The following is a 7,456-nucleotide window of genomic DNA, read 5'->3' on the forward strand; positions in this document are numbered from 1 at the left end:
TCTTGGGCATGTATCCTGAGAAAACTCTAATTCAAAATAATACATGCAATCACAGCATTATTAATCAGCTATATCCCAATACAACATAAAAAGTTTTTTTAAAAGATGCCCCTCAATGTTGATTGTTCACTGCAGCATTATTTACAATAGGTAAGACAGGGAAGCAAACTAAATGTCCACCGACAGATGAATGGTACGTATATTTGTTGTTGTTCGGTCACTAACTGACTCTGCGACCCCGTGGACTGTAGCACTCCAGGCTCCTCTGTCCTTCACTATCTTTAAAGTGTGCTCATATTCATGTCCATTGAGTCAGTAATGCTATCTAACCATCTCATCCTCTGCCCGCCCCTTCTCCTTTTGCCTTCAATCTTCCCAGCATCAGACACGTGCAGCATAAGTGTCAGCTTGCAGCAAGCAGTGTGAGCAGTAGTTGGAAGCAGGGTCTTAGTTTCCCAGACTGGGAGTCCTAAAACTGGACCAGAGGAGCCAGCAGTTAGGGCTAAGGTCCCGAGTAGTGTCTGCCTAGTCAAGAACGAATTCAGGCAAGAAGGCAGAAGGAAACAAGTAAAGTAAAAATTTTACTGAAAAGAAAAGTACATGCTGAAAGGCGAAGGGCAAGCTCAGAGAGAGTCACGCCTTTGGGAAGTTTAAATCCTTTATAAGGGGGCAGTTCTACGGGTCTTTGATTTCCCTTGCCTTATTCCCCCTGGTTAATTTGTCTCAGGACCTTCCTCTGGGGTGTGCACACCTTAGCCAAGATGGATCTCAAAGTGAAGGCTTCTGGGAGGAGCAAGACTCATTCTGGCCTGGAGTTATCCTCTGACTTTTGACCCCAAGTCTCTCTGAGCATGTGGAGTGTCCCCTTATCTTTTACTCAGACAGGAATTTTTTCTTCTCTTTGTCCTTGCCACAATTATTCCCTTGAGGTATTTACAAGAGACCAAGACTGGCTACTTACCAGTCAACAGGGGGCTGATTGTAAATTCCTCAACTGAAGCCCACCTATCTCTTATCTCAGGAAATGCAAAGAGGAGGCTGGCTGATGGTGAATGTCCAACGTGGAGCCAATCTATCTCCTAACCTCAAGAGGAGGGGAAGTAGCTGCTGGCATGTCAAGGCCCCAAGGTGGAAGCTGATGGGTGAGAGTGAGAGATTCCAAAAGTGGGAGAGGCAGTTTGCAGAAAAGAAAGTTTACCCGCTTCTTGGCGTGGAGATGGAGGGTGCCAATTAAAGTGAGCTCATCTGACGCCTTTGCCCACAGATCACAGAGCCTCTGGTAGAATGTGGATCTTCTCCAGCAGCATTTCTTGGTCTTAGATTTATGTTAGCTTAGGTCCATTCATGATCTAGGGGATTCCTAAATCTACTCAGCCACCTTACATTATGTTACATTCAGTCGCTCAGTCGTGTCTGACTCTTTGCGACCCCATGGACTGCAGCATGCCAGGCCTTCCTATCCATCACCAACTCCCAGAGCTTGCTCAAACTGATGATCTTCAAGTAAGTGACACCATCCAGCCAGCTCATCCTCTGTCATCCCTTTCTCCTCCTACCTTTAGTCTTTCCCAGCATCAGGGTTCTTCCCATCAGGCCAAAGTATTGGAGTTTCAGCTTCAGCATCAGTCCTTCCAATGACTATTCAGGACTGATTTCCTTTAGGATTCACTGGTTTTCTCTCCTTGCAGTCCAAGGGACTCTCAACAGTCTTCTCCAACACCACAGTTCAAAAGCATCAACTCTTTGGTGCTCAGCTTTCTTTATGGTCCAACTTTCACATCCATACATGACTACTGGAAAAGCTATAGTTTTGACCACATGGACCTTTGTTGGCAAAATAACATCTCCGCTTTTCAATACGCTATCTAGATTTATCATAGCTTATCTTCCAAGGAGCAAGTGTCTTTTAATTTCATGGCTGCAGTCACCATCTGCAGTGATTTTGGAGCCCAGAAAAATAAAGTCTGTCACTGTTTCCACTGTTTCCCCATCTATTTGCCATGAAATGATGGGACCAGATGCCATGATCTTAGTTTTCTGAATGTTGAGTTGTAAGCCAACTTTTTCACTTTCCTCTTTCACTTTCATCAAGATGTTCTTCAGTTCTTTGCTTTCTGCCATAAGGGTGGTGTCATCTGCATATCTGAGCTTATTGATATTTCTCCTGGCAATTTTGACTCCAGCTCTTGCTTCATCCAGCCCAGCATTTCCCATGATGTACTTTGCATAGAAATTAAATAAGCAGGGTGACAATATACAGCCTTGACATACTCCTTTCCCAATTTGGAACCAGTCTGTTGTTCCATGTCCAGTTCTAACTGTTGCTTTTTGACTTGCATACAGATTTCTCAGGAGACAGGTAAGGTGGTCTGGGATTCCCATCTCTTGAAGAATTTTACACAGTTTGTTGTGATCCACTAGCAAACCATTTCAGTATTCTTGCCTTGAGAACTCCATGAACAGTATGAAAAGGCAAAAATATAGGACACTGAAAGATGAACTGCCAGGTCAGTAGTTGCCCAATATGCTATTGGAGATGAATAGAGAAATAACTCCATAAAGAATGAAGAGACAGAGCCAAAGCGAAAACAATGCCCAGTTGTGGATGTGACTGGTGATGGAAGTAAAGTCCGATGCTGTAAGGAACAATATTGCATAGGAACCTGGAATGTTAGGTCCATGAATCAAGGTAAAATGGAAGTGGTCAAACAGGAGATGACAAGAGAGAACAGATACATTTTAGAAATCAGAGAACTAAAATGGACTGGAATGGGTGAATTTAGCTCAGATGACCATTATATTTACTACTGTGGGCAAGAATCCCTTAGAAGAAATGGAATAGCCCTTATAGTCAAGAAAATAGTCTGAAATGCAGTATTTGGGTGTAATCTCAAAAATGACAGAATGATCTCTGTTTATTGCCAAGGCAAACAATTCAATATCATAGTAATTCAAGTCTATGCCACGACCATCAATGCTGAAGAAGCTGAATGGTTCTATGAAGACTTCCAAGACCTTCTACAACTAAAACCCAAAAAAGATGTCCTTTTCATTATAGAGGACTGGAATGCAAAAGTAGAAAGTCAAGAGATACTTGGAGTAACAGGCAAATTTGGTCTTGGTGTATGGAATGAAACAGGGCAAAGGATAACAGAGTTTTGTCAGCAGAACGCACTGGTCATAGAAATCACTCTCTTTCAACAACACAGCAGAAGACTCTACACATGGACATCACCAGATGGTCAATACCAAAATCAGATTGATTATATCCTTTTCAGTCAAAGATGGAGAAGCTCTATACAGTCAGCAAAAACAAGACCAGGAGCTGACTGTGGCTCAGATCATGAACTCCTTATTGCAAAATTCAGACTTAAATTGAAAAAGTAGGGAATACTACTAAACCATTCAGGTATGATCTAAATCAAATTTCTTACAATTACACAGTGGAAGTAACAAATAGATTCAAGGGATTAAATCTGATAGACAGAGAGCCTGAAGAACTATGGACGGAGGTTCATGACATTGTACAGGATGCAGTAATCAAGACCATCCCCAAGAAAAAGAAATGCCAAAAGGCAAAATGGTTGTCTGAGGAGGCCTTACAAATAGCTGAGAAAAGAAAAGTGAAAGGAAATGGAGAAAAGGAAAGATAGACCCATTTGAATGCAGAGTTCCAAAGAATAGCAAGGAGAGATAAGAAAGTCTTCATAAGTGATCAATGCAAAGAAATAGAGGAAAATAGTAGAATGGGAAAGACTAAAGATCTCTTCAAGAAAATTAGAGACATCAAGGGAACTTTTCATGCAAAGATGGGCACAATAAAGGGCAGAAATGGTGTGGACTTAACAGAAGCAGAAGACATTAAGAAGAGGTGGCAGGAATACACAGAAGAGCTATACAAAAAAGATCTTCATAACCCAGATAGCCACAATGGTGTGATCACTCACCTAGAGCCAGACATCCTGGAAAGTGAAGTCGAGTGGACCTTAGGTAGCATTGCTATGAACAAAGCTAGTATGGAATTCCAGTTGAGCTATTTCAGATCCTAAAAGATGATGCTGTGGAATTGCTGCACTCAATATGCCAGCAAGTTTGGAAAACTCGGCAGTGGCCACAAGACTGGAAAGGTCAGTTTTCATTCCAATCCCAAAGAAAGGCAAAGCCAAAGAATATTCAAACTATCACACAATTGCACTCATCTCACACGCTAGCAAAGCATTGCTAAAAATTCTCCAAGCTAGGCTTCAACAGTACATGGAACCATGAACTTCCATATGTTCAAGCTGGATTTAGAAAAGGCAGAGGAACCAGAGATCAAATTGCCAACAACCATTGGATCATAGCAAAAGCTAGAGAGTTCCATAAAAACATCTACTTCTGCTTTATTGACTATGCCAAAGCCTTTGACTGTATAGATCACAGCACACTGTGTAAAATTCTTCAAGAGATGGGAATCCCAGACCACCTTACCTGTCTCCTGAGAAATCTGTATGCAGGTCAAGAAGCAACAGTTAGAACTGGACATGGAATAACGACTGGTTCCAATTGGGAAAGGAGTACGTCAAGGCTGTATATTGTCACCCTGCTTATTTAACTTATATTCAGAGTACATCATGCAAAATGCCAGGCTGGATGAAGCACAAGCTGCAATCAAGATTGCCCGGAGACATATCCATAAACTCAGATATGCAAATGACACCACCCTTATGGCAGAAAGCGAACAGGAACTAAAGAGCCTCTTGATGAAAGTGAAAGGGGAGAATGAAAAAGCTGGCTTAAAACTCAACATTCAGAAAACTAAGATCATGGCATCTGGTCCTATCTCTTCATGGCAAATAGATGGGGGAACAGTGGAAACAGTGACAGACTTTATTTTGTAGGGCTCCAAAATCACTGCAAATGGTGACTGCAGCCATGAAATTAAGTCACTTGCTCCTTGGAAGAAAACTTATGACCAGCCTAGACAACATACTGAAAAGCAGAGACATTACTTTGCCAACAAAGGTCCATCTAGTCAAAGCTATGGTTTTTCCAGTAGTCAGGTATGGATGTGAGAGTTGGACCATAAAGAAAGCTGAGCACCGAAGAGTTGATGCTTTTGAACTGTGGTGTTGGAGAAGACTGTTGAGAGTCCCTTGGACTGCAAGGAGATCCAACCAGTCCATCCTAAAGGAGATCAGTCCTGGGTGTTCATTGGAAGGACTGATGCTGAAGCTGAAACTCCAATACATTGGCCACCTGATGCGAAGAACTGACTCAGTAGAAAAGACCCTGATGCTGGGAAAGATTGAAGTCAGGAGGAGAAGGGGATGACAGAGGATGAGATGGTTGGATGACATCAGTAACTTGAAGGACATGAGTTTGAGCAAGCTCTGGGAGCTGGTGATGGACAGGGAGGCCTGGTGTGCTGCAGTCCATGGGGTCACAAAGAAGCGGACATGACAGAGACTAAACTGAACTCAGCTGTTGTGATCCACAAAGTCAAAGGCTTTAGCGTAATCAATGAAGCACATGTGGATGTTTTTCTGGAATTCTGTGGCTTTTGCTATGATCCAAGGGATGTTGGCAATTCGATCTCTGGTTCCTCTGCCTTTCTAAATCCAGCTTGAACATATGGAAGTTCTTGGTTCATGTACTGTTAAAGCCTAGCTTGGAGAACTTTTAGCCATGCTTTGCTAGCATGTGAGATGAGTGCAATTGTGCGGTAGTTTGAACGTTCTTTGGCATTGCCTTTCTTTGGGACTGGAATGAAAACTGATCTTTTCCAGTCCTGTGGCCACTGCTGAGTTTTCCAAACTTGCTGGCATATTGAGTGCAGCAATTCCACAGCATCATCTTTTAGGATTTGAAATAGCTCAGCTGAATTCCATCACCTCCACTGGCTTTGTTAGTAGCAATGCTTCCTATGGCCCAATTGACTTTGCACTCCAGGATGTCTGGCTCTAGGTGAGTGATCACACCATCGTGGTTATCTGGGTCATTAAGATCTTTCCATAGCTTTGCCTTTTCAGAATGTCATATAGTTGGAACCATACAGGATGTATCCTTTTCAGATTGGCTTCTTTCACCCACTTCTGCCTGTTCCTAGGGGTGGTGACTCTCTGTGGTCACATCTCTATTAACTGAAGAAACAGAGGTTGGTACGGTCATTTGTGTCCTTGACTGAGTTTACTAGAAAGTTCCCTGAACTGAGTGTCAGCCCCTGAGGGTTAGACCCTCATGAAGTGAATTTGGACAGACACTTCCATCGCCTCCAGTTTCTGTTCTTCAGTTGCCCACCATGACGGGCACAGTCATCTGACTCTGAAGGCCATTCTGCAGTCAATGTCTAGGCTTCTCCAGGCTGCTGCCCACACCCTGAGGCTATAGGCTGGGGGCAGGGCTGGGTGAGACGGGGACACAGGCTGTGTGGTTTTTGAGGAGGGAGCTGGCTGCCTTTTCTGTAGCAGGTTGATGAGTTTCAAGCAGCAGATCTATCAGTTTCCAAGAGAGGTCCATCCTGAAGTGGCAACTCATAGGTGTACAGGTAGTCTGGGTGCGGCTGGATAGACAACAACATTAATTAAGTCATACCATCACAGAAGGGGGTATAGCTCAGGGGTAGAGCATTTGACTGCAGATCAAGAGGTCCCCAGTTCAAATCTGGGTGCCCCCTAATTATTCTTAACTTTTCCCTTTTGGTACTGCATTTCAGCTTCTTCCTTATTAGACGTCAATGTAAAGTTTTTTGTTTTTGTTTTTTTTAGAACCAGAAAATTGTGAAGCTTTACTATGGTAGTTGGCAGTTCTTAACTTTGAGTATAAATTAGAATCCCTTGAAGTGTCTATAAAAGTACCATTTCCCAGGCCCCACCCCAGACCAATTAAATCAGTGTATTTGAGGTGGAGCCCAGGTAAGGTAAACTCTCCCCAGAGCTCCTAGTCTGCAGCTAAGTTGAAACCACCTTTAGCAGAGATTTTAGAAGCTTTCTCAGAGTGGTTCCTTCATCCCAGCTCTGTCTGTTACTGAGTCCAAGTGAATCTGAGAGAAGAGGTGTTGAGGCAAGGAATATTTTATTTGGAAAGTGGCTGACTGAGAAGATGGCAGACTAGTGTCTCAGAGTAACCATCTTGTTGGGGTCTGGATGCCAGGTTCTTTTATAGAGTCAGAGGGAGAGAAGCAATGAGGAGCTAAAGTCAAGAGGCAGAACAGAGAGGGAGAGGCAGTGGAGAAGTAAAGTGAAAGGGTCTTCAGCCTTTCAGTCTTCAAAAACATCTCTGGGAACGGCCAGCCTTTGGAAGGGGTGCGTCAATCTCTTCTTTTTCTTGTAGCTATTCATAAGGTGGTCAGGGTCAGATTATCACCCTAGGAGCTGAGCAAAGGCACTCTAGTTTACAGAGAGGCAGAGGGGCATGGTTCTCTGAGGCAGGCTATTATGCATGATCTCAGGAGGCGCCAGTGGTAAAGACCCCACCT

General features: G+C 43.3%; 1 non-coding gene across 1 annotated transcript; it reads left to right on the plus strand.

The window, feature by feature from the left end:
* Positions 1 to 6,583: 6,583 nt before the first annotated feature.
* On the plus strand, positions 6,584 to 6,655 carry TRNAC-GCA (transfer RNA cysteine (anticodon GCA)). The gene has a single exon. It is a non-coding gene; the product is annotated as a tRNA-Cys (tRNA).
* The last annotated feature ends 801 nt before the right edge of the window (positions 6,656 to 7,456 follow it).

This window comes from Muntiacus reevesi, chromosome 6 (assembly GCF_963930625.1).
Source record: "Muntiacus reevesi chromosome 6, mMunRee1.1, whole genome shotgun sequence".
In the NCBI taxonomy this organism is placed as follows: Eukaryota; Metazoa; Chordata; class Mammalia; order Artiodactyla; family Cervidae; genus Muntiacus; species Muntiacus reevesi.